The sequence below is a fragment of the Salarias fasciatus genome, chromosome 13 (assembly GCF_902148845.1).
Source record: "Salarias fasciatus chromosome 13, fSalaFa1.1, whole genome shotgun sequence".
Lineage (NCBI taxonomy): Eukaryota > Metazoa > Chordata > Actinopteri > Blenniiformes > Blenniidae > Salarias > Salarias fasciatus.
The window spans coordinates 23,701,046-23,710,265 of NC_043757.1; positions in this window are offsets into that span (position 1 = coordinate 23,701,046).

Genomic DNA, 9,220 nt, shown 5'->3' on the forward strand with positions numbered 1-9,220 from the left:
AAGGTGTGCAAGTTCTCATGGAGCAACCTCGTGCAAAGTGCTGAAAACAATAATCAAATGAAGTGAGTTAAACCAACATGTGGAAAACGGCAGCAGCTGTCAGAGGTCCTCTGCATGCCGGTGGTTTCCAGCATCCTGGAGGAGGGTTCGCCGCAGTTGTTCTCTGGATTTAATCCCGTCTCAATTGCTTCGGTCTCCTCCTGGAATCCCAGACTGAGTCAGTAACGATGAGATCAGGCGTTTCTGTGGAGGAGATGTGAACCATCTTAGCAGAAAGAGAATAGAAATATTTAAAGCATGCTTTTTATGTTTTTTCTGAAGGTGTGATGAATTGGTGTGGTCATTTTTAGGTGAGATTAAAACTTTTTAATTTATGGTTTGACTGGATTTACGGTGGAATTGAAGACATTAAATTATATTAAATATTGGCCACTTTTTGCCCTGTTCAAATTGGAGTATCATTCATCGGGACCATGTTGCCCTCATCGTGTCTTCCTGCGCCCGCCCGCCCTTTTACCTCGCCATTTCCATCCTTCCGTCACTTTTTATTTCCCTCCTCGCTCTCTCTTGCCCTCCCACTTCCCCTGCTTTGGCCTGTGTGTCTGCAGTCGCCAGGGAAACGGCTCCAACCTGCCGACCCATGTTCCCGTGGGCCGGGGGGCCATTAGGGGCCAGTCAACGAGCCTCTCTTCCCGCTACAAGTGGTGCTGGCGGGTTGGAGAGGGCCCTCGTCTCTGCTTTGAAGGTCAATGAGGCCGCAGCCCGGCACTCTGCCATTGACTCTTACCCCCCACCGAACCCCCGCCCCCCCCCCAACAACCAACCAACCCGCCAGCCAGGCACCACCGGACCAGCACGGCAGAACTTTTGAGACGAAGGTCTTGTTCGACCTCATGCAGATATCGCCATTGTTACAAGTTCCAAGTTAAAGTGCACGAATGGAGCATAATGATAAAGCGCCACTGCACTTTTATCCCACGCAGCGATGAAATCAGCTTCAAGATTCTACGTTTACGTGGAACCAATACTTTGCATAAAACACTCTGATAGGGACTTCATTGTGTAACGTGCACATTTACGTTAGATGGAAATAAATTGTATACTGTCAGAAAATGGTGCCAAATATAAGGAACACTGTAGTATGAGCAGTAACAGTGCCTAATATGCAGGTTGTGTCCATGAAAAAAAATGCTCAAAAATTCTCTGCTGTTGACTGCTTTGGTGGATTGGATGATTGAGGAACAAGATTTCAGCAGTTTGTTCGCTTGTTCCTTTGATTTCAGTCAGAGTCAAACACAAGTTCTCCTGTTTTCTTTAAACTAAAGTTTGTTTGATCTCCACAAGGTGAGAACATGGACAGTGATCCAGTTCTTTTCCAGAGCTTCGAGTAGTGAAATTCTGCTTATTCCCAAGAAAAACAATGTGACGTTAATGGGGGGTCTGAGGCCTACACGACATGTTACCTGAGTAAACATTAAACTTATTTTTAAATTATTATATGATTCGTCACTCTTGGTTCAAAAGGGATTCAAAAAAGGTATAAGTGAAAATGGGAAAAATAGCAAAAACCACAAGAAATGGGGGGGGGGGGGGAATGATAGAACAGCTTAAAAAACCTGAAATGTCTACAATTTATAACTAAGAAAATTAAATATGGCAGGAAAAAAAATCATAGAAAACTGTTCAAAAAGAGGTAAAATGGCTAGAACTGCTAAAATTTCAAAACTGTCAACAAAAAATGCTTGAAAAGAGGAACGAAACTGTTAAGATCAGGTACAAAAACAGGTTAAATTATAATAAAAATGTGCATTACTCTGAACTGTAGTTAAAACTTCACGAATGCATCTTAAGGTAGTTTTTGTTTTGCTTCCTGAGCTGCATGTTAAAGCTCATTTTAATGGTTAAATGTTCTTTATGGCTCCAGAACAACTTGACTTGATGGAAAGTTGCTAAACTGGCTCTTTTGGCCTTAAAAGTTTCAGACCTCTGGACACTGACACTGTCTGTGAGTTTGATCTTCTCCCAGCCGACTTGTACCTGATAGATCTTTTCTTTTGTCCATGAATATTGATATTGCGTAATAAAAACACTTAGAAAATCTGTGAAGTTTGGACTGTGTCATTTTCCCACAGTCCTCTCCTGTCTCAGCTGACAGGGTGGCATGCACCTGTTCCAAACCGTTTTGGGGCCGTTCTGTTTGATGGAGGTAAATACTCCACAAGCCACTCGTCCGCCTCCTTTAAGGGAAATGTACATAGATTATGTCCACACTAATCCTTCTGTGACAAAAAGGCATTTTGCTTCAATACGGCAGCGGGGTAAGGGTTCCAACAGATACAGTCTCCCTCACACACACACACACACACACACATGCTTCTCGTCCATATGTGCACAAGGACATTGGAGCAATTAACCTTTCGCTGATTCGGCCCTAGTACTCTGTTTGATTGAATAGAACTGGAGTGTTCCCTAAGCCACAGCCACAACCTCCTGTGAGTGATTGGGAGAATGTGCGTGCGTGCGTGTGTGCGTGCACGTGTGCACGAGACACAGAGAGAAAGCATGTGTCATCAAGCTTTAAGTAATGGCCGAACGTGATGTCCTTCTTCATATTTTTCTTCTGACAATTCTTACAAATTCCTGCTTATTTCTGCCTCAAAGTCTGGAATTGTGTGTGTATGTCTCTGTGTGTGTGTGTGTGTGTGTGTGTGTTTCTTTGTGTGAGTGTTTGCCCCTGCCTCACCATAAGTGCAGCCACTTCTCCAGCCAGTGGGTTCAGACTGAGCGCCGGCGCCGTGGCCTGGGTTTATCCTGCATTGCCTCGGCTTGAGTCTCGCCTCTGGCCCTGGCACGCCGTCATCTGTCGAGAGTGTAGTAGCCTCGAGTTTTCTCTTTGTTACTGGCTTCAATGGATTGAGCTAAGTATGCTCTGGAAATATTGGAATGCCCCAAAATATTGGCATCAGTCATGAGAGTCGGCTTACTGCGGCCCCGCGTGTCTATATGCACGTTTCTTTCTTCTCTCAAGTTCCTCATCGCCATTGTTGCTCGCATCGTATCCGTGATTACCTGTGCAACTCCCCGCCTCTACTCGGAGCCTGGTCCTCACCTGGACTTCAGCCATACAGGACCTGCGAGCCATTTATCTGGAGAGTGGTTAGTGCCCTTTGGTGCCAGCTGATTCCAACAAGTGCCCAGCTGTCGAGGCAAAAATTGAGCACTTTACTTGTTGCAGCCGCTGGCCTGTTTCCCCCCGCGGCTCTGCCGTGCCAGCGAGCGCTGATAGGAAGCAAGAGTGCCAACTCGCTCCCACTTATGTCTTCAGACAATAATGCGGACCTGATCCACTTGAGTTTTTCTGAATCGGCTGGTTCTTGGTTGGAGCTCTCGATGTACTGATAAAATGCACGGCGGCATATGGGCGATGCGCAGATTTCAGTTTGCGTCTGGGCGTTAAGGACGTCGGGACATTTGTGACCGCGCCGCTTTATTGGACTCGCTGTTGTTTACACTGTTTAACATGATGAGGTCTCTAATACCCGCTAAATCTCACTGTAAGGATCTCATTCTCTGCTTTGTGCGTCTCTCTGGGCTAAGTGGGCACATTTGCAGTGTTTATGTACGTGCATTCTGAAGTGCGTGCATGTGTGTGTGTGTGTGCGTATTTGCATGGAATTGTGCTACTGTATGGACTCGCCTCCCCCTGCAGTGTGCTCATGCTATAAAATGGCTGCGCTAGCTTAGAGTCATGCGGCTTTCTGTTGTGCGCCGCTAACTCACACGGTTCTATTAATTAGCTGTTTGATGCTGTTAATTGGGCTCCCACTGCTGCACTAATTGATAACGCCATTGCCATTGACAACACGAAACACAAACACTGACAAGTCTCTCGTCGACAACCTATTCAGGCTGCGGAGAGTGCGGGCGGGTTGTGTGCAAAGCCGGGAGGAAGTGAAGGATGCGAGAGGCCGGCGGTGGAGAGGAAGGAGAGACAAAGCCGGCCCAGATGGGGGGGGGGGGGGGGGGGGGGGGAGAGGGAGCAAAGGCATCAGCGGCGCCTCATGTTTTACAATGCAATCCCCCGCACTTATTCTACATATTGATTACTATGTTTGTATTCACAATTTGTGGCTAACTCTGACAAACAACAGTCTGTGTTTAGGTTTCCGCTGGATGAAAATGTAAATGCAATCTCATGTGTCAACAGCGGGTAATAGCAATATCATCTTTCTATTGCTCTGTGATCTGCATAGCTCCACACCCCTCACCTCTCTAATGGCACTGTTCAGCTATTCATTGAAATGTCTGTTATCATATATAGCGTGTGTTTTTACCTGTCACTGTCTCAAACCCTGAGGTGCCGACGCCGAGCTTTAGAAGTCAAAACAATATTATGTGAGCAGTCACACTGTAGATTTCATTTTGAGAGGAGGAATGTTTATATCCGAGTCTCTTCAATTAGTATTTCGCGCAGGTGCGGCTGGAAAGTGCTGCCATTGTATCGTTCTGTCATCAGAAGTCGTATGGCTGAAAAGTTTTGCTTTGAAGGCTGAAGGCCAAAGAGTTTCTGACAGAATGACTTCAAGTTTCACTCCCTCAGATGGATCTTTTATTCACATGAGATGTTTACTAAACTCAAGCACCCATAACAGAAATAATGTTGCCGTAAATAATAATAAGCGGTTCTGCTGCAATTAGGAAAACTTTCTGTAATGCAAGGTGTTTTTGACTCTACTCTCTAATGTTTTATTAGAAATCATCCGTTCATTATCTGTACCTGCTTCACATAGAGGGCCTCTCTCATCGTAATTCCCTCACTGTATCGTCACAAACGCTCTGAATCCCAGCATGGCTTGTATGTCATGGTTATCACACCGCTTTGATACATCAGATGACTTTCTTCAGTGAAATCTGCTGCTGAAATCCAACGCTGGAAACGTTTGTTCATTATTCAGCTGTGATTTAATTGACAATCTTTGTGAAATGATCAAATCTAACAAACTGGTGGCCGCAGGGAGCAGCTGCACATGCTGTAGCTCGGTCTCTCTTTTGCACGTATGTGTGCGTGTGTGTGTGTGTGTGTGTGTGTGTAATTGTACATGTGCGTGCATTCCCTCTGATGGTGGCAGTAGTGGCAAATTACAGCCCAAATCGGAGTATAACCCCTCACACACCCCCTTATTCCACATCACCGTTATTTGCACACACACACACACACACAGCTCTCTGGACATCTGGACACACACCTGTTACCCACCTTGTGGAAGCCAAAGCAGTACCCCTAACTGTACTCACACACAGACAGACACACACACACACACACACGCACACACACACAGTCCTTCGCTGAGGCTTTTCCATCAATTTTCTAAAGAAAAGTACTCTCACTCTTAAGCTGGTATATGGCCTTCCTACTCTCTTGCTATTATATGCCTTTCCATTAGAGGCAATTACTGCTCAGACGCCAGAGCTACCTGCAACATTCTCTTACGGTTTTATCACTTTTGATCAAAGAGCTGGCTTGTTCATGTCAAGTATGCATTGTACACGCCGGAAAACAAGTTACATGATACTTCAGTCAGTAATGGCATACAGCTCAGTATTTCTGTGTGTGTGTGAAGCTTTATATCCAAAATATACAATTACACACATATACCTGCATTTATTTTTAGAAATGACCTCAACTTTTCCATAAAAAAACAAGATGTATTTCATTTGATCGGTTCTTCCATCTTTTTTACATTTTGTGTGACCCTAATGTCTTTATTTAATGTATTTTAATTTTAATTTCTTCAGTCTTTCACTTTAATGTATGTATACAAGTGTTTTTTTTTAACATATGCATGAAAATTGGTCATAAAATGCCTGGCATATAAAAAAAACAATCAAAGATCAAAAAAAAAAAGAAAAAAAGTCATAGTTATTCATTAAAAACTGTATATTTTTTATGCCATTTCTTACTGTTCATCCACTTCGTACACTGAGAGGATCAGAGCTTTTGCTTATAATGTAGTGCAAATAAATCCAGTATCTCCTTCATGAACCTGCTTTGAATGTTTATGTCTAAAGGGTTGTCTAAAAGGAAATCTCAATCCCCAAATCCAACCCGGTGTGACTAGAGAATAAGTTTAGTTATCTAATTGCATTCAGATCATTTTTTAATTGAGTTTTTATTATGTGACATTGTGCAGACGCCGCACAGCAATAAACTTCTGCTAAACTCCCGTCGCTCCTGGGAGACTCATAAACCAGCCGTGACCTGACAAAATGGCGTCTGAAAACATGAAAGACAACTTCCTGTATTTAGGCCCCAGTGACCAATACTGCTCCGCTCTCATACATCAAACGGAGCTCAATAGGAAACGTCCCCGCGGAGACAATAACAGCCTCGGTGGCTTTGATTTAGTGGAAATCCCACTGTACAAACACCGCACGCGAGGCCGTGCGCCCGGGCCAAAAGGTAGCCAGACCGAGGAAAACCGGACGGAGGCTTTTATTATGCTCAGCGCCGAACTTCAGACGCTGCGCCCGCTTCCCGTCAGCGGAGTGAAAACGCTTCCTCTGTCAGCAGGCCTCGCTGGATGTTTACATACATACACATGCATTGTGCCTTCTTTCATTTGCTAAATGTCATTTCCAGCTGCTCATTGAGGAATCCTTCTTGTTCTTCTCATATATTCTTTATCTCATCAGGTCTGATTAGCAGGAAAGGAAAATGCATCTTTTTTTTTTGCTGTCTTTCTACAGCCTCTGCTGTGTTTTCTCCCCCCAAAATACAGAAAACCAAATGCAAAATGTGGTCTACGGGGAAGAGATTTGCATATCTGCCATGCCTCCCTACAGGCAGAGAAGTGCTATCCTGACAGGCCTAATGAACTAGCCGTTTAAGTGGTCAAATTATACACTCATCCCTTTTTATCCTCTGATATCCCGTCTTTGTACAGGTGATGGAAAGGCAACTTTCCCCATTCAAAAACCAACCTCGGCTAATCCCTCTCTCCCTCTTTCTCCCGCTCTCGCTCTCTCTCTCTCTCTCTCTCTCTCATTCTCTCTCCATCTCTCTCCTCTCTATTCCATGACATTGGTGGAAAGTGCAAGCATTCATGGAGTCGAAGGGAGAGAGAGAGGGAGGCAGAAGGGAAAAGGCAGTGCTCTGAGGCCCTTTGTGGAGAGAAATCATGTCGAAAAATAGAGCTGGGGCAAGAGGGAGAGAGAGAGGGAGAGAAAGAGAGAGAGGCTGTCACAGACCTCAATGGCAGCATTATGTAAATGGCTGACATCCCCTGATGTAAAGCTGAATAGAGACACATTAATGTCTTGTGTATATTTAAAAAGCCTGGGCCCAACTCCTCAGGATTGCGAGCGGCAGATCCCGTAATCATGTTGACGAAGTAATGGCAGAGAATTAGTTGTCCATTAAAAGTGTATTATGCACCACGCTGGCACATGAAATTACTCTCAAATAGTGGAATGGCTGAGGGGGAGTGACGAGGGAGAGCAAGATAGAGATGGAGGGGAGTGGGAGGAGGACGTTGATGGATAGTTTATGCGTGCGTGAGTGTGTGTGTATGTGTGTGTGCGCGCTCCGGGCTGTGCACGGGCGCCCGTGTGTGTGTGTGTGTGTGTGTGCCTGCGTGTATGAATTCCCCTGCTCTGACTTGGGGAGGCAGGTGATTGACATCTTTAGACTTTGAGAAATCAAAGCAGTGTGAGTGTGTGTGGATGGGCGCACAGCAGGACCTGAAAGATTCTAATGAGGTTATAGAGGGCTGGGTGTCACACACACACACACACACACACACTCAGCACACACATTTACATGTGCACAAGCGCACTCTCTCCTCCGCACACGGGTGTGTGGATGTATGACAAGTTAAAAGTATGAGCATAAAGAGCTCGCAATGGGATAATAGGATGGAAGAAAGAAGGGAAAAAAAGTCAGCCAAATTAGTGAACAGATAAAGGCTCATTCTTTACCCCCTTGGCTTTTGTTGTTCTCTTGCACCACATGAGCCAGAGTTGACATTAATGTAGTGCTTGATCTGAAGAAGAAATATTTCTGTGATGCAGACGGAGGCCTAAGCAGCAGCAGCAGCTGAAGGAAGAAGCGCGGCGGCGCGCAGACAGGTAATGTCAGTTATCTGGTGTGTGTCGTCTCCGAGCGGCGGTCCTCACAGCCTGCTGTCATCCTTGTCAGATTCCCGTGTCCTTTTGTCAGGCCTCATGTGTGGTATTTGCAGACCGCAGTGTGAGAAACTGTAGAAGTTAGTGATTCTTGTAAAAACTGCCTCCAACCCAAATTCCCCTACATTTGTTGCACTTGTCAAATAGCTGGAATATCACTTTTCTGCTCGCTCCTTCCCTGGAGCTGTATTCAAAGAGCTCATGTCACAGGCACAGAGGTTTGAGTTTTTTAGATGCCAGCCAAATACAGTGAAGTTAAAATAAACATCTAAGTGATGGTTTGCCGTCCCGCCTCCCTCCCTCCTCCTATCTTTCTTTTTTCCTCCATTCTTCTCTCATGTCTGAGGCGATAGAAATGTAATTCAGATGTCAAAACGCCCCATCTCGCTCTCTCCCTCTCGCCCTCTCCCTCATCTCTCTGTCTTTCTCTGTCCTTTTCTAGTCCGTCGTTCCTATTGTTCTTGTGGCTGCTCCTTTATCGAGCGAGACATCGCCGAGAGGGGGAAGAAAAGAAAAAGATGACATGCTTTCTCAGCCCGTTGCGGCGCGTCCCCGGCTAGAGTGGCTTGTCATTTGAGCGATAGAGGAGTGACAGCTTCTTCTGTGGAGGGAACACCCCTGCGCCATAATGGGACTGACTGGGCTGCCACAGACCTGTCTGTCTGCCTGTCAGTCAAACCTGTCCATCAGCTCCCCGTGACACAAACCTGTCTTTCTGTCGGCTCTGTGCTGCCGTCTGGCCTTTTGTCTGTCTCCCCCTCTGCCTATAGGAAGCGCCATACAGTCCGTCTTCTTCCTATTTGTGGATCCGTGGTAATATTTGCCTGGCTGTGGGTGTTGTAGCTGCGCCGGCCACTGCTCTGTGGATCTGTGTCTGCGTCCTGGTCTTCTTTAGAGCTCTCTCCTACTGAGCCGGCCAAGTATCTCCCTATCACGTCCCACATTTCCATCACTTAGAGAACACATCTGACCACCCAGCAACCAAATCAGCTGTCAAATTACCCCTTTGACAGACTTTTGATTGCCGTGACATTTC